The sequence below is a fragment of the Rousettus aegyptiacus genome, unplaced genomic scaffold (assembly GCF_014176215.1).
Source record: "Rousettus aegyptiacus isolate mRouAeg1 unplaced genomic scaffold, mRouAeg1.p scaffold_m13_p_4, whole genome shotgun sequence".
Taxonomy (NCBI): domain Eukaryota; kingdom Metazoa; phylum Chordata; class Mammalia; order Chiroptera; family Pteropodidae; genus Rousettus; species Rousettus aegyptiacus.
In genome coordinates, this window is record NW_023416307.1 from 89,286,827 (window position 1) to 89,305,679 (window position 18,853).

General features: G+C 32.4%; 1 protein-coding gene across 4 annotated transcripts in view; it reads right to left on the reverse strand.

Annotated features, from left to right (window-relative positions):
- Positions 1 to 18,853, reverse strand: part of TSC22D2 (TSC22 domain family member 2) — a 48,638-nt gene that overhangs the window by 9,984 nt on the left and 19,801 nt on the right. For 2 of the 4 annotated variants that reach the window (XR_004950319.1, XR_004950320.1), the window contains one exon: positions 14,839 to 14,997. The exons of the other annotated variants lie outside the window; for them this stretch is intronic. The gene's annotated coding sequence lies outside the window, so the exon portion shown is untranslated. The remainder of the gene's footprint in view (positions 1 to 14,838; positions 14,998 to 18,853) is intronic. 4 annotated transcript variants of the gene reach the window in all.

The window sequence follows — 18,853 nt, forward strand, 5'->3', positions numbered from 1 at the left end:
TAACTATTCTTGTAAACTCTAAGTGGTATATAAAGGCAAGGGATAATTTTTTAAAAGAAAGAAACTTTCTGTTTGCTATGGGTCACTCTTTTAGAATAAAATCATGTCTTGATTAGCATTTACTAGAGGAGTAAAAAATTGTGGAAAAATGGACAAGAATATAGAACTGTGGGGGTAAAAAGACAAGAATGATGATGAATTTTTATTTACTGAAACTGCAGCCCCAAGAGAACCGAATAAGCTTGAATTTAGTGTTTTTAAAAAGTAAATTATAACCACATTCAAAGGAAAAGTAAAACTCACTTAAAGTATCAGTGCTACAGCAAGACAGCTTGGCTTTCCATGCTGCTGTTCATCATTTAATTCATCCTAACTGGCTGCACACCACAGCCTTTCTTCCCAGTCCTGACTGGTCTGATCACAATAGATCACCTGCAACTCACTGAGAAGACAAGAGGTCAGATATAAACTTCTGGCTTCACAAGTTTCCTATATTTTTATCCTTCTTAAAAGGCTAACTGCTTCATCCATACTCTCAGCTCAGCAAATGATCTCTAGTCTTTCCTCTCTAAAAGTTAAAATCAAAAAGTCATGCTAACTTGATCTCACATTAAAAAAAAAAAAAGAAACTAAAAGAAATCAACTTTTTCTTTAGTAATGTGGACAGACATCATAGCTACTTGTTTAAAATAAAAATAGTGCAAATTTCTTCTTTTACATTTTGATTACATTTTCTTCTGTTCGCCCCTCAATACAAATGCTAATTAACAAAGCAACAGGTAAAGAACACTTAAATGACTGCCGACTTTACAGCAGGCACACATTAGATTTATTACATAAATCTGATATACTCATGTTAAATAAAGCCTGAGCAACATTCTCATTTTATAGTTGAGGAAACTGAGGTCAAGTAACTTACTCAAAGACAGTGTTTGGGTCAGGATTCACAGCAAGACCCAATTAAATGTCAAAACACATGCTTTTTCTATCTGCTATAATAGTAAGACTCTGAAAGGAAGAAAGCAAGTATCTATAATGACCTAAAATAGAGCTGTGTATGTGATGAAGAGCGCTTTGACTAAGCACCACATGCTAATTGTGAAACCATATGCATGGATCCAAAGATTAAAATTGTTTATGATATGCCATTTCTCTTATCTAGCACATTCCTAGAAGAGGTTCATGCTCTGAGAACAAGGGAGGTAACTTAGAAAAGGTACTTGCTCAGTGCTCTTTAAACAGCCAGTATAGTTTTACCTATTTGCTAAGAACTAAAATGTTCTTTTGGTTTTTAACTATCCATACACAGAATAGTGTAAAAAAAATTACCTTACTTTACTCAAAGACCCTTCTAACTCTGTGTTGAGTTGCAATCACAAAATCCACTAGAGGATTTTCTTAAATTAAAAAATCAAATCTTTTGTGTTAAGAACAAACTTCTTTGATTGAGCTGGCGAACCTGATAAATACTTAAGTTCAAGCCCCCTTACCCAAATCAGGTAAAAATGATTCTTCATAAATGGCAGTCCTTAAGAATTATGTACTGTTGACAATATCATGTACAACCTTCACCCCTGTCCTCCACTGTAGGATCTATAAATAACATCACTACTACTAAAATGCATTCATTCTAACCTGGGTAACATTTTGCCTCTTCTCTAAGAAATATATGTTTGTTTATAGAAGGAAACTGTTAGCTGATTGCAAAAAAAAAAAAAAAAAAAATCTATTGAACCTTATTTAGCAAGCCTGTGAAGGTTAAATAGAAAAAAAATTCATCACTCTTCTGTAAGAGGAATTAAAAAAATATTTACAGCTTACTTACTTAAGAGCAAATAATAATTATCCTTCCAAAAAGGAGCCTAAATAGATAAAATTCATGCAGACTTAATCTATGGCTCAATGCAAATTTCTGTGATTAAGAATAAAAACTATCAAAAGTTAAAAATAAATTAAGGTAAGACCTCAAAATTTTATGTATTCTAATTACTGATCATAAGTTCTACCAAAGTAAAAACAAATAATGCTACATATCATGATTTAAAAACTCACAAAAATGCCACGATTTTTATTATTAATAACACAAAATAAGTGATTTTGTAGATGACAAAAGCTATCATGCTAAGCAAAGCAGGTAAAATGGCTACTCACAAAACTATTATTTGCTCAAGTAACCAGTCTTACAGTAGTGAGTGGTACAAAGCTATTGCCAAGGAACTGTTAAAACCCCAGTGAAATATTTATATAAAGATCGATAACTGTTTTTAACATCTACAAAAACCTTGCTCACCAATGCCCTCGGCACATTTTACATTCGTCTAATTTTAGGTCAAAATCCTGGCCAGAAAAGAATACTTAAAAAGGGTAAAAAAATGATACATGCTATGGATTGTACCAACGTCAATATCCTGGCTTTGGATGTTATACTACAGTCATTCAAGACGTCACCACTGGGGGAAGCTGGATGACGGGATACATGAGACCTCTCTGTACTTTTTTTTTTTTTTGCAACATATTACGAATCTAAAATTATAATTTATAATTATTTCAAAATAAAAGTTAAAAAAGATACATGCACATGGTAAAAAGTAAATTCAAGGAGTATACACAAAAAGGTATGTAATCAATACAAAGTCCCTCTCTTATATCATCTGTATTAATAGCCTTTTAAAAAGCCCAATTTGGAAGAATTTAATTCTTTGGAGTGAGTCTTTGTAATTCTATGTCTTAAAAAACTTCTTCAATAATTTCCCTAAAATGTAGAGTACTTCTATAAATCTAAGACTAGAATCCCAATAGAAGAATGGGTTGAATTCACATGGACAGTTCACAAGAAATGACACAAAAAAATATTCAACATCACGGTCACAATAAAAATACAGATTAAAACAATAATGTAATTCCATTTCCCTAAACAGACTGGCGAACATTAAAATTTAATACACCGTTAGTGAGGCTGCAGGAAATGGGCCTTCTTATACAGTGCTGATGCAAGTGGTAAAACAGTATAACCTGTACAGAGAGCAATTTGGTTATAGCTAACACAATTTAACAGACACACATTTCTCATTCCCTCCCTCTCTCTCCTTTTCTCTTTCCCTCTCATTTATTTACCCTTTGAGCCAGCAATCCTACATCTGGATATTTATCCCATAGATAATTTTACAAACATGGGAAATAATGTATTTATAAGGCTACTCATTATGGGGAACTGGTTAAATGAGCCACCCATTCAACTGAATACTACTCATCTATAAAAAAAAACACCACAAAGATGCTTTTCTGTATACAACAATGGAAATAATGTATCCTGGAGAGCTTTAAAAGTAAATGTACAGATGTGTGTATATTAGTATTTGTGTGAAGGGGGAGATAATATACATATATTATATGTTTGTATATACACAAAGAAACTGGAAGGATACACACACACAAACGAAGAAAGTGGTTATCTATTTGGGAAGACAGACAGATGGGGGACAGGAAGAGTAGCAAGATTACTTTCAATGCGTTTTGGAGAGCACTGAAAAACATTCCAAAATGAAAGTGACTCATGAAGGAGTTATTACCCTGTACAGTGTGAACTCAAGACATGAACAAATGGCAGATACGAAAGAGAGAAAGGAGGAAGAGGAGCCATCAACTCCGCTTTCTTTAGGAACTATTTCATTCTGAAAGAGAAGGTACTATGCTTGACATAAAAAAAAATAACAATGTTAAGTTATATTTGCAATTTGTAAAATTTATTTCCTTGGCTTACGGTGAATGATAGTCCTTTAAAAATATATGGTGTAAATAATGTTCATAACTCCCAGTATAGTTATTTCTGTTCAAAATGATTCTGGTAAGTAAATAATTTATATATATATATACATATGTGTGTGTGTGTGTGTGTGTGTGTATTATATATATATAAACATCTATGATACAATAGGCTACATAAACTTACACAATAAAAACGTTACATTAAAAAAGCATTCCAAAGAAGGTATGGATAAGATTAATATGAACTTTACCTTCTTTTTCCTGATCTCTACATTTCCAAGGTATGACATTTTGGGGGAATTATTTTAGTATTTGGTAGTAAAAGTCTGATATAGTTTTTTCTTGTAAAGCTACTCTAAGGAAACAACTCAAAAATCAGCTGGACTAAAATTTTATTAAAACGCTCAAGATGGAAAATGTTAAAAATAAAGTCTGAAAAAACTAGACTGATACAAAAGTGAAATCTGAACAGCAATTTTACTATTATAACCCAAATATTCCAAATGAATTAAGTTTAATATTCTATTATTTCAAGTTAAATACTTAAATGTTATGAGAACATGGAATCATATCTACTTAAGATAAATGAGCTATGTATACCTAGCTAGTTATTTCTTAATAGACTAACATTAGGCAAGGTCTGACAAGTGAAAAAGTTATTTCCTTCCTCTGAGTCAGAGTGAAATAAGAAGGAGTGTGAGAAAGGGGTAGGAGGGTGGCATTTCCCCAATGTTGGAGTGCTTACATTGAGAGCAAGCTCTCTTAAAAGAGATTTCACTGTACTGTTTACATAGCAGCAATAGGTAATTTGATGATAGCACAATTCATTACTGGGGAATGAAGGATACATACACTAAGGGGCTTAAGCTCAAATTAAAAATTTGACACTATAGTCCTGGCTACTTTAAATTACTTCCTGGACTGGGGAAACAGTATATGACTGACAATTATCTAGACTGAGATGTACACTGGTGGTACCTAAGAGTAAAAAGGGGAGAGTGATTAGAAAGGATTTCAAATTTTGTCAACTGACAAAAATCTACCTGTCTACCTGACAAAAATCTACACTGATAAAGAATTAAGGGAATGCAGTTACATATATTTATTCTAGATATTCTAAAACCATTCCTTTCGTCTTCCGGGATAGAAGCTGATGACAACCAACTTCTAAGAACATCAGAATTCAGTGATAAAAGGTACCTTAATCTAATAAAAGATCTACATTTTTCAATACTGATTTTTAAGGACTATCTTTCCTAGACAGTACAAAATTTAAACAAATTTAAACAGGAGAGAAAAATTAAATAAAAGAATTCTTAATATAAATGAAGACATTAAAAACCTAAATAAGAGTTCAAATTACTTTAACTGTATTAGGAAAAGAATAAAAATTTAGAAAAAGCCTTCCAGGGAAAGGACTCTGTTGAACAGCCATTTTGTTGTAAAGATCAATTCTACTTCAAAAGGCTGACAACAGCATTCCTTCCCTTTGAGTACAAAGAAATAGCACTTTTACTATCTAAGGAAATTTTCATGGTGTAATGAATGTATGAAGATGAACAAAGTTGGAGAAGAAACATGATAGAAAAGAATGCTAAAGGAAATCAAAACAAAAGCTCTTAAAATTTGTATTTCATTTTAGAGATGAATAATTTTCACCCAGCACTAGGCCTATTATAAAAACTACTTTCTTATATAGCAAACTCCATCTAACATTTCTAAAAGTAATTTAAACTCTTCAATAATGACATAAAAATGGGCCAAGCTGGTGGAAGAGGGGCGAATCAGGACCGAGTTTACTAATTGATTCCTAACATTGACCATTACATTCTTCCCCCAATTCCAAATGCCTGCTCAAATTTTAAACTGGCTATCCTAAACTCCTTGAGACCCTCCATGGTTTACTTCCACTCTCTTTACTTATACTGTTTCTTACTCTCTGAATATTTCCATAGAAATTCTACCATTCTTTTATAGCTTTCAGCTAAAATATTTTCTGTAAGGGTTTCTCTCTTGGTAAATAGTATAGTAAGTCATGCCCCATACTACTCTTATAGCACTAACTACATAGGCTGTGTTTAACAGTTGCATCTATCTCTAACTAGACAAAGGTATGTGTTCTATACAAAACCTACCAAAAGGCTGGCAGCCATCTACTAAAGAATTCATATGCTGTAGAAGTCTGGACTCAGAAACTGAATACTCGGAATCTGAGTCTTAAATATATCACTTGTACTTTCTATAACCATAGCATGAGGTAGCTGTTTTGGATCACCCCCAGAGATATTTCCTACACATGACAGTGTATTTTTTTTTTCAAGCAGTCCTAGGACATGGGTAATGCTATCATTTTAACTAAACTCAAAACATAATTAAGGAAATATTTATCTCATTCTTCATTTTTGGCCTGAAACTGAACTTGTCATATATTCTTGATGACTACTATCTAATTCTTACATCTAGGTAATCTAAATTCCTTTGGAGGGAACGAGTCATAAATCCTCAACTAACTTTGCCTCTGTTTCTTATATAGCCAAATCTTAGTAACATTTATCTTTCTAGGTGACACTTTTGTAAAAAAATGATAAATCTCCATCTGTCTTCTCTGCACAAGGCCCAACACTCAATGAATGTCGGTTGGAAGAGTACAAAGTTGGACAGTATTCATTAGTGGGAAAATCTCTAGATGTGAAATTAGCAAACACATCTTGTAGTTTGGCCTCACCTTAGATTAGCCATATCCTTAGGCAAGTTACTTTCGTTGGGCTTTTTCCCTTCATCATTAGTTTCAAAGACTTTTATGGAACTTTGTGTAATCACTCGAATGAGACTTTTTGTGTAAAGAGGTGAGGAGAGAGGGTGGTAAAAAGGAAAGACAGTACATTCAAGACATGTATTGAAAAGAAGTTACCTAAGCAAGCAAGGGGTAAGAAGGGATTGTAGGTCACTGCAAAATGTTTGGTCATGTGCATTAAGCAAGGTAAAATGATATAGTTTTTACAACTGAAGCACGGAGAATCTATGAGAGATGAGAGGGATGATAAAGTGGCTCACCTATAATGAGGAAAAAAATGCCAAGGAAGCCTGCAGTTTTTTTTGTTAGCTTGGAGCAACTAGGACTTGGGGAGACGGTTAATGTGTCACAGGAAGAAAGCTAGATTTCTGAGTGAAAAGTGAGTGGCAGAGGAACCAGGGAATAAAGATGAGAAAATGAAACTTCAAGTTTCACTTTGGACTGTTGAATTTTGAGACATCTGAAATGTAGATCCTGAAAATATAGGAAGAAAGTTGCTGAAAACAGGTCTCTAGAACTTGAGTAATATCTAGCCTAGAAGTCTAGATTTGAGAGTTGTCAGAATGTGGAAGGTAGCTAAAACTGTGTGAGATGAGCATGCTTCAACAGTGAGAAGACAAATGGAGTCAAAACACTGGAGAACACCAATATGTGAAGAGTTATGGAAATGGGCTTGGGAAGAAACTACTCTTCTTGGGAAACCTAATTATTTCATTGACTTGTTTCATAATTGCCTCCTTTCTCAAGCATTTTATTTTTCCCCCCAACTAAACAGCTATTCTTAAACAAATTTTCTTAATCCCATTTCCATAACTGAAGCTTAACCAAATGAGTAAAAATGGGACTATCCCGACGAATACCAAATCCCAACTACCAGAGAACAGCATATAGATAATTTTGCTCATTTCATAGCTAATCTTTTCATTTATTCCCATTTCCTGAAGGTGCAGAGATGTTATTTAAAACAGCTTTACAGAAAAAGCATAATTTTATGGACAATGTATTTGACAAAGTAAAATTATATTAGGCTGGCCATTAGGATTATCTGACCAAAACTGAGCTTTCGTTCCTAGGTTATTAACTAATCTTTCCTTTCTACTTTATATCCCTTCTTGATTTGTCCCCAAAGTCCAGGGACAGTAATAAATAAAAATGGAAGCTATGAAGGAACTATTTAAAATAGGGATAAACCCAAAAGAAAGAGTACAATGAGGTTCTAATAGATGTAGTTGCTTCATTCTGATTTAGACCAAAGGGACAGCACAACAAGCATGGCCGTCGCCCCTTAATAAAATGAAAGGACTATCGTATTAGGGAAAAATCTGGTCTATTTTATTTTTAATAAGTTGGTGACTGCTCTGCATTTGGCATGTTTTAGAATTTTAGATTGGCTTAGGTTTGAGCGAAGACTTAGGCTGCTCATCTTCAACAAATATAAAGTACTGGAAATATATACCCCAAGGAGTTAAGTCTTCTAGGTTTATCAGTTTACTACCCCTTAGCTTAAATCTCTTTTGCTCTATATGTCATTCTGGGGGTAGACATTCTGGGGTAAGAGAGATTACCTCTGAGCAGCTGCCTAGGCAAAAGGCTGAATTCTCAAGGAACAATAAAGTGGTTTAAGAGCACAGTCTTCGGCATTATATGAACTTCCATTAAATTCCAACTCCACTACCCACAAGTTGGGTGATCACAGCAAATTAACACACTGAAACCAGTTTCCTTATCTGTAAAATGGAGCCAGGTTATACCTTAAAGGATTGCTGTGAGGATTACAAGACTTTTTACAATAGCAAGCACTTAAAATAAATTAGTTCCTTCTATTCTTTGGAGCAATTTGGACCTCGACACTGTAGAAGGACTACTAACCCAATGTACCTTAAATTACAAGTGATAAAGTGAGGTACAAATAAAAATCAATTATAATTAGTATTAAGAAACAGCTTTTGCATTTGTCTCACCCAAAGAATGAAATAATCCTGGTTATACCTTAAATTTACTTGATTTCTATGTACTCAGTTACATGTTAAAGATTTAATGTAGTCACCAAATATATGCAATACAAACTGTTTGACTTGAGATTTAAACTTACATCAATATTTATTAGCACAACAGTCATGTGGATTGAACATTAAAGGTTCTTATTGATCCTCTTTAGGATCTCAATGTTTCATTGTACAGGATAAAAATAATCTTAATTTACTGTGGGAAATCTTTCCAAAGGCCACTGAGATATAACTAAATTAATTTAAGACAAAAATTTCCAAAACAACGTTTAGCTAAAAATATTCCATGTCTTCCTTTAGTGTTATATGAGTTTTCAACAATAAATAGTATGAAAAATCAAAAGAGTGGGATAAAGTGTTGCTTTGCTTCTAAACCACATATCATTCTAGTTGAAAATCACTGCTTTAGAATTACCTAATTCAAAAAGAGATTCTGGTACAGGATAATAAAGAAAAGTACAAAGTAACACTACTATAAAATCTAAAGGGTTTTAAAGTTTTTTCACTTAGGGAGAACTGTACTCAACTAGGTACATTTTCAGTGACAAAAAAAATTTTAACTAACAATTTTTTCTCATTTCAATCTAGATCTGTGTCCTTGAATTCTTGGTAATACAATTCTCTAATATAGTGACAGAATTTTACAATAGTTTTTACACATCAATTTGTATAAAATCTTTTATAATTATAATGAATTTTAAATTTAAGTCATGACCTGAAAATTTGTTAATTCAATTCAGACTCTAAAGACTGTCATCTGAAACCTGATGCTTCACCTACATTTTCTTTGTGCTCTTCCTTTCTTGCCAAGAGGCCCCACACCTTTGATTCTTCCACAAATAATGGGTAGACCTCCTGAGAAGTTTTTTTTTTTTTTCTGACAAAGATAGCTTAAATACAAAGCCAATAAACCTTTTTGTGTTTCTGACAAAGAGAGCTTAAATACAAAGCCAATAAACCTTTTTGTGATGTTCCTTTCAACTGGCTGTTACTCACTGAGGAGGAAGAAATTTAGCAGTTTCTATATACTATACGTAACTGAAATAAGGAGAAACACTTTTTAGGTTTGAGGAACAGAAAAGCTAAAGCTCTATGGATTTTCAGGTTACTTTTGACAAAATTATACCAGCAAAAATTAGCAGTCCACTGACATATAACTAATACTGATCATGGTGATGACGAAGTCATAGAAGACTTTGTGGAAAATAAAGTAGACTTTAAAATCTCTTGATTCTTTTTATCTTAGAATCACAGATATAGGGAGAAATCATTTTGTGAACCTAGTAAAAGGCTTAGTTGTATAATCACACCCATAAATACACATCTGTGGGTTCTCTCAACTGCCCAATATCATTCAACGTAGACAATCAGAACTGAATTTAAAGGGAAGAAGAAACCAAAAGCTATTCTCAAGGTGGAAAGGGGAGGCTAAAAGCTTACTGATTTGGTCCAGTAAGATACTGAAAACAATTCAAACTGCCTTTAAACATGCCTCATGAACAAGTAAAAGTTCTAAGTGAACTAGATCCAGGAGTGTGAAGAAATTCAAGTGTATTTCACTCTTCTTACACTGGTGGATCAAAGTATACATAAAGGAGTCTCATGAAATTCTTGTATCATCACCAGAATCAATAATTATGGAGAAACCATCCTTGTGATCTCTAATATGCTAAACGATGTCTCCTTATCCAGTTTTTGAAAAAGAATTTTAGAAATATGTATCAACACCAATGACTTATGGCAATAAATGGGAACCCATATTCTTGATTATGGCAGCTATGAAAACACAGAAATAACTAGAAAATGTTCTCAGCTCAATGTTTCCACAGAATTTGTACTGCACCTTGTGTTTTTACACGAACCTAATCTCTTTACTACATGCTTTAAGTGATGGCAATCATCTGATTTTTTCTGCTTCATATTACAGATTTCCTGTTGTACAAAAGAGAAATGGAAAAAGGAGACCAGGATGACAAGATAAACATCACTGGAGGTGTTCAAAGATTAGATTACCACTTGGAAGGTGTGTGGTGGACATGACTTAAGTAAGAAAAAAGGCTAGAATAAATGACCACTAAATCCCCTTCCAAGTCAGATTTATAATTTTAGACTCAGAATATAAACTCAGAAGTGGTCCTGAATAAAAGGTTTTGGCTCTGGAGTCATACACGGGTTTGAATTCCAACTCCATCACTTTTATGACATGACTTCACCAAGTTATTTAGCCTCTCCAAAGGATATTAGGACCAGATACTAGGGTTTGGTGAGATAATACATTAGTGTCTGGCACATGGTAAACATCATTTGTATTAGTAAGGTATAGTGACAAAATCTAAATATCACGAAATGCACAAGTAGCACTGACTTAGGAATTAGGTAATCTGGGTTCCACATCTGACTCTTGCCTTTAACTGCATATAATAATTTCTAACATTCTTTCAGATACCAAATTTTGTGATGCTATATTGCAGAGGGATTTTAATGGACTTAAACATTTATCAGATGCTGTTATAGGGTTACAATATCAAAGAAACATAATCCCAAAATTTGTGAGTTTACAGTTTAGTGCAGGAGATAGACAAGTTATAGGTGTGATAAACGCTAAGACAGGGCAAGATTTTAGAGGGCGTCTGCGGGGCACGGTCAGGAAAAAATACTTAGTGGAGGAAGTACCTCTGAAGTTGGAGACAAAAAGTGACACACACAAAAATGTTCCAAGTAAAAAGAACAGTGGTCCAGTTTTTCATGTTAGAAAACTCAAATAATGAAGACCAGTTTGAAGGTTGTTGTATTTCCACATAAGAAAGGAGTGTCCCCTGGATGGGGATGAAAGAGATGGAAAAGCTGAGGAAATACTCAGGAGGCAAACAGGGTAGCACTGTGTGATTAACTAGCTTGAGAGATCAGGGGAGTTTAAATGTAAGGAGATGACTAGGTAACAAATTTGAGCTCCTAAAGCATATAGACGGCTTCGTACAACATATAAGTGAAACCCAACACCATCTATATGCTCTTAGTATGATGAAGAATATGAGAAGAGGGTCTGCATGACATCCCGAGGACACCAATAATACTTAAAGGGACAAACAAGAAAAGCCTGCCAAGTATACTGAGAAGAAACGATCAACAAGGCAGAAATAAAAACTGAAAGGGATGATTTCACGGATGTCAAAATATCAGTCCAAAATTCAAAACCTATGACATCTTAGTATTAGCTTTGTACAAAACACTAAAAAACAATTTAAGAGCTACTTAACCGTGATGGTAACTATTAACATCTATGCGTATGTACTCAAAATCAGGAATGAATATGTGAACATTGAGACTCTAATAGTGTTACTAAAAACAAAAACAAAAACAAAACAAACATGGATTAGGTTTGATCTTATTTTATTTCCCAAACTTTTCATAGTTTTAATTTTGAAAAGGCAAATACATTACTACTAAAGTAGCTGTGGTACAAATGTATTATCTAAAAGAAGACTTTTAAGATAGGATTCGCATACTCTGATGACCTATCGTCTGTACATTTTTAACCATGGCCTTGAAGAAATTAAGTTTATACTTAATCTGCAGACTACTTCAATTTAACTGAAGAATAAACATATTCTTATGGTTTTATTTATTTTTTTAAGCAGTACTATTATTGTGGATTTAACTTTAAGTCATATTTAGATAAAAGAACATTTTCATAAACACTTAAAAATAGGGAAACAATGATAAGGTTTGGAGCTCATTTGAGAATAAAATTATACCAAACAATCCACACAAAGCAGGTGCTTGATAAAAAATTCCCCATAACCAAAAATTAAGTTTTGCTGCACAAATATTTTAAAAGTAGACATAAAAGAGTCTTCTTTATAGAATTCTCTCAACTAAGGACAAATGGAAAACTGATGTAGCACTTAGTAGGGGGTTTTATACATGATTCATCCCCCTCACCATAGAAACATCTGCAGCTCAAAGCAGCTTTTTTAACCACTTTTCAGTGTTTGCTATTTATATAAATCCTACATATTAAAGGGTGAGTTCCTTAATGATTACACTTAGTACAATTCTACTAGTAAGTACTAAACCTTTTATCATACACATATAATAAATTTGCCTATAAAGATAAGTATTAAATTTGAAGAGATTATTTCCTAATGCAATAAATACTTAATTTTAGATGGTAACTGACCAAATCTATTTTTTGAACAAACAGGAAAAGCCTGCCAAGGATACTGAGAAGAAACGATCGGAGAGGCAGAAAGAAAAACTGGAAGGGATGATCTCACAGATGTCAAAATATCAGTCCAATACATTTTATATAATAGAGATGACCCATTGCTACTTAAGTTCAAAGGAAATCGAATTTATGTATTCACATCTTCACACAGCATAAATTCTCTCTTATTCTTCAAGTTTTCCAGGGTTACTCTGTATACTAGCATACCTAAATTGAGAGCCCAAGTTTCAGTTAGAAAGCTAGATCTGAATCATAGCTAAATAGCTATGTGACCTGACCAAGTTACTTAATGTCTGTAAAACTTTCAATTAATTTCCTTCTCTGTAAACTGAAGATATTGATAGTATCTCTATAACATGGCTGTTGTGAAAATTAAATAACAAGCTAAAAATAAGCATAGTATATGACACATTCACATTGTAATCACTCAAAACACAACTATTCTGTGGAGAAATCAATAAACAATTGGAACACAGAAATTCAATAGTATGAAATTCCTAAATTAAAGTGGCTAGGCTCTGATTTGTTCCATCAGTCTAATGGTCACTTATAATGAACTAGCCTTGGATAAATATCAGTAAGAGTTACAGAATCAGTGTACTCATTAAAATTTTTTTCATAAGTTACATACTTAGGTGTCTAACAAGGCTTGTCTCTTAGATACATTCATTAGCCATATTACTCAACTGTTTTTGGAAATCTGACATGCTCTGAAACTTTCACTGAAAACTGAACACACATTAAGTTCAATCCAAAATTCCATAGGGTTCATGATCCCCTGAAGCTCATTCAATGATTACTAGATATATCCTACACTAAGAAATTAGAAATTATTCTCCTAATTACCAAAGTTATATAGATTTATTGTAGAAAATGGGGGGGGGGGGAAGAGTATACAGAATAAGGGACAACTATTATTTCTTTGTTGTATTTCTTTCCAGACTACCACCGACTGCAATTACTGGTTTAAGAAATCTAAGTTTATAGAATATGATCAATACAAAGTCATGGAATCCTATGGGATTCCCATATTAGAAACAATTTAGAATATTGTTCAAAAGAAAGGATAGATGTGAGTGTGTGTGTAGAGAATAACATATCTCTGGTTAAGAATAAAGTCAGAAACAGATATGGCAGTATGTTTAGATGATAATTCTGAATAACCTTTGATAGACCTGTAGGATTTTATACCATATTTTGATAAAAATATTAATTCTACAAATGTATAACCTTGGACATATAACTTAACCCAAGTTCTTTTTCTTCATCTACAAAATAAATAGATCTTTGGATTGTAGAATAAGATCTCATTCCAATCTAAACTGTATTATTACAAGAATCCCCCCGCCCCCCAAAAATACGGCTGTGGAAAAACAAAGCAAAATAATAAGGTATACAAAACAGGTTAAAATTTTTGTTTTCTAAGCAGAGTATAATTCTGAAAGGAAATGTTTTAATTTTCAGGGTATACAAAAATGTATATTGACTTCTAATATATCATTTTCATTTGATATTGGCATCGTAGGTGTTCTCAATGTAAGAACTGAGAAAATTTTCTTGGCTTTATTTAGAGAGACAGCTAGAAGAAAAAAGCCTTTTATTAAGAAAAATAAAATCCCCAAAGCAATAAAATTTAAGCTCTATTTTATAAAGAAAATGAATTTTTTTTTTAAGAAATAAAAGATTAATATATTATTTCTCAAGTATCTCCTGGGATAATAACTATAAAGTATCTAGGGCCCTTACCTATACTGTAAGCATCTACAGTAGATGCAATATCAATATTTAAATAATCTTACTATAATACAGGATGTAACTTTATTTTTTAAACTGATTATTTATTAAACACCAATGCAAAGATATGGCCTTTAGTCTCATGAGACTTTGAAAGGATTACATACTTCCAAGTATTTAAAATTCCAAGTTTTAACTTATATTTAATACTATACTCTTAGTTATACAATGTGCTCATTTTGTTCATAAATATTCATCTCAATACAATAACATCAGGTATAATACATAAAATCTAATCCATTAAGTCTTACCAATTTATGACCTGATGAGACACTCTTGTGGACAACATTCAGTCCTTAGAAGCTAGAATAACCCTCCAACCATGTGAGGGCATCACAACTTTTAAACTTTCGGCTTTCGATCATTATTATGTCACATTCCTCCTCCGATGCTGAATTCTAAAAAAAATTCTAGCAAAGAGTTTAAGTAAATAAGTGTTTTAATCAAATAGCCTTTAAAAACTTTTATAGCAAAGTTTTATGTTTTACCATGATACACAACTGATATTTTGTACTTAAGTATTTTTTAAATGTAAAATAATTTCATATTTGATCCGGATACTTCAAACTTTAAATTTCAACATGGACTTTCAGGCTATCAGGAATACTTGTTAGTAAAGAGTCAAGTAGAAATGGAATCAATTATAAGTTTAAGATCATGATCCAGAAATTGATTTAACACCATAACTTGCCATAGACAGCTTTGTAGTCCTGTAGAATGGCACTGGAATTCTATGTTCTGGTCCACAACCATATGAGTTTCTAGACTTATAGCACAGATGGCTGGATCAGTAATAATCTATACCAACTATTATAATGTTCAAGACAGCAATTTTATCCCTGTCTCTACCACCCCCAATTTTAAAATTAGACAGCATGATGGAAAAAATAAAATTGTTATTTTTATATAATAGCCATAACAATGTGTCCTATTAAGAAGTGGTCCTACTGTTCATCTGTGTATGGGTACATAAGAAAATTGAGAGTAGGAAGATTTAATAATGGTAAAAATTAATTAAGACTATAATCTTAAATTCATCAAATTTTTATAAGAAAGCTTTGAATTGTGCATCTGTTTTAATTGCTGAAGAGTAATATTAATGACGTTTTCTGTCTGATAAGAATACTCATATTTTCAGTTGCCAATAATCCACAGAAAAGGCAACCCACGTATTTATGGGTATATTTTTACCTGAATTAATCCCCTAATGACATAATGGGGCAAGGGAGAGAGGGGAAGAAGGAGGCCATTACTGAGAAAGCTCAATATGTGCGAAGCTACTGAAAAGTCAAAGACAGCATTGTAAAGGAAACTCTGCAGCCATCTCCAGAGATATTTGACCAAAATGCTGTGGTTGGAGTTATGCTGTTACTCGTTTTAAATTTTAATGGACTTTTTCTATTACATGTGGTTATTTAAGTCTCCCACACAATCTGAAGAACTATTAAGACTTTTCAATTTACAAATATAATCTTTCAAAATGTAATCTCACAACACATTTGACTTCAATAAAAATCATACTTTACTGTTGTTTGTCAAAGCACAGCCTTAAAATGTAATACCTGGTGAAGGCAAAAATCCATATTATGAGGTTAAGTAATAAAGTTGTGGTCATTTCATCAACATATTACCGAAATGTTTTTAGAAAGTTTTAATGTAACTCTTGTCTCCTATCAACAAAAATAACTCCGTAATTTTAAAAAATGTTATTTTGATGATTTACTCTTGTGGGACAAGTCTTATGAGAAGATATAATACCCAGGCAATTAAGCGAAGTAAATGCTTCCTGAAATATGTGTATGTCTGTAAGGCTTTGATGAACTGGTCATTCAAAGGCAGACTACGTGGCTCTTTGTTAAAGGGCCTGCTACAACAAGCATTGTTATAAATGCCTGGAAAGGCTCTGGAAGATAGAATTTATACCAGCCCTATAAAGCAAATTTAGCTATTTCACTATGAAGCTCATAAAAACATTTTTTTAATGTGTGTGCATTATACAAATGTATGGTAAAATTTAAACTTAAGAGCTATGTACATTTAAAAATATTAAAAACTTCTGTATCAAAATTTTTCTAAGCATGCATTTTCAAAATTAGTTGCTACCAAGTATAGGGGTCACACACACTGAAAGATTTTGTCACTAAATTCCAACATATAAGAAATCCTTATCACAAATCTGAAATAAAATTAGGTAACTGAAGCACTTATGGATGAACAAAGATTAATTAGATATCCTTTAAATTTAATTTAAAAATAGAATCCTCTTAAAAATGAATATTTACTTAGAAACCTGTTCTAATATCTCAATCATAATCTTGAATCTCCGGCAAGATTGCTATCAAAAAAAAATCCTGAATATTTCTTGTAGTTATTTCATTCTTTTTCAATTTGTGAGAAGGAAAAATCCCATTTAAGTGAGAATATGCTATTAAAAATTCTTACAGTGGAGTCCGGCCAGAACTAGGCTTAAGTTTAGCTAATTTTATGGCAAATTTATATTAAGAAAACAAAACAGTATGGGGGCAAAAAAAGGTAGATGATTTGAAATTTCCAAGTCATTATTTGGAAACTGATACATGAAATTAAACCTACAAGAGTTCCTAAAGGAACTTACTATTTGAATGAATGTGCTTAGATTCATTTGTTAAAAAATTTCTTTATACTGTTTTGAGAAATCCTAAACACCGCAGATCAATACTTGCTTCTTTAAAAGTCAGAAATGCTTATTTTTGAATGGAGAAAGGGAAAATGGGGCAACCCTGTATGCCCACAATAAACTACATACAGTATTTCCATAAATTATGTATTGGGGAAACGATGCTAGAAATATCAAAGATAAACTTATAGAAAAAAATTAGTCCAAACATACATACCCAACAGAATGAGAATACTGGAAACACAGTGTGTTCCAAGAAATTGACATATAAAAAGACAAACACAATTACAGGAAATCTCACAGGTCTGTGGTTGAGTTAAGATACTAAATATAAAAAAAGGTGTTTAGTGCATTATGCGTTATATCAAATGCACCTATTAATGGAAGGTATGCAAAACGTATAGCTTAAAGAATTTCATTAATACAGCTTTGAAAAACAGCTATAACGAGATAGGTTATTTATATTTTTAATAGGTCACGTTTATTCACAAATGATTTATACTTCTCATTTGTTCGAAAGGAAGAGAAACAGCTTACAGAGATACAAAAAAAATAAAAATTGAAATTAGGGATAGAGAGGAAAATAAAAATGGAACAACAAAGTAGAAGCCAGTTATACATAATTCAAATATATGCAATGAGGGCCTGCAGGCTCTGTTAACAGAAAGCTGCATATTTGACTGAGATGTTATTAATAAAAACTATCATATAGGAAATATAAAGAACTGTCCTTAAAATAAAATACCATCATCATGTATTATGCTTTGAAGAAATGATATCTCATTTTATCCCAGACATACAATCAGCAACATTTTTCTGGAGAAATTAGCAATATATAAACTGAAACAGTTGCTGCAAATAAATTTTCTGAAGAGAAATGATTAATAGTCACTGTGAACAAAAGGAATGGGATTAGTCAGACACTATAACTCTTTTTCCTCCTTGTTCCCCAACCTAGTAGTGTGTAGGTCTAGGAAGAGACTACCTTATTTACATATTTTCTACATATCTACTTGGCATGTAGATATGTAGGAAAAAAGTATTTTTGGATTCCAGGATACAGGTTATATATACCACTATTTCTAGGCCAAATATCACAATTAAAAACAACAAAAAATACGAGCACCTTTTGAATTTTTTAGTATTTATAATGAAGGATTTTCAAATTTTGAAAATAATCAGGAAACGAAATGGCATAAAAATTCTATTTCTTAGGGATATTTATCAATTAATACACATTCTAAAATATCACCATCTGTTTAAATTTCTTTCTGTCAAATATGAAAAATATTGTAGAAGTAGTCAACTGAAACCTAAACATGGAAGCTAATTTTTGGCAAGCTAACATGTTTTAATCCTATATATCAAGCACAAAATCTAATATATTTCCTGATTTGAGTGATTTAGAATATTAATATGTGTTCATGCACAAACACAAATAAAGAGTGTCAGCTAGAATATAGTCATTTCTTTCACCTAACTACCTACCAACTCAAATCTTAATGAAAACACAGAATTAAATTGCACTTAATATTTCTTTCCTCCCAAAAGACTGCCAAACGATCTGCTGGTTTAAATACATTGAAGAAATGTGAATTTAAAACTTTAAG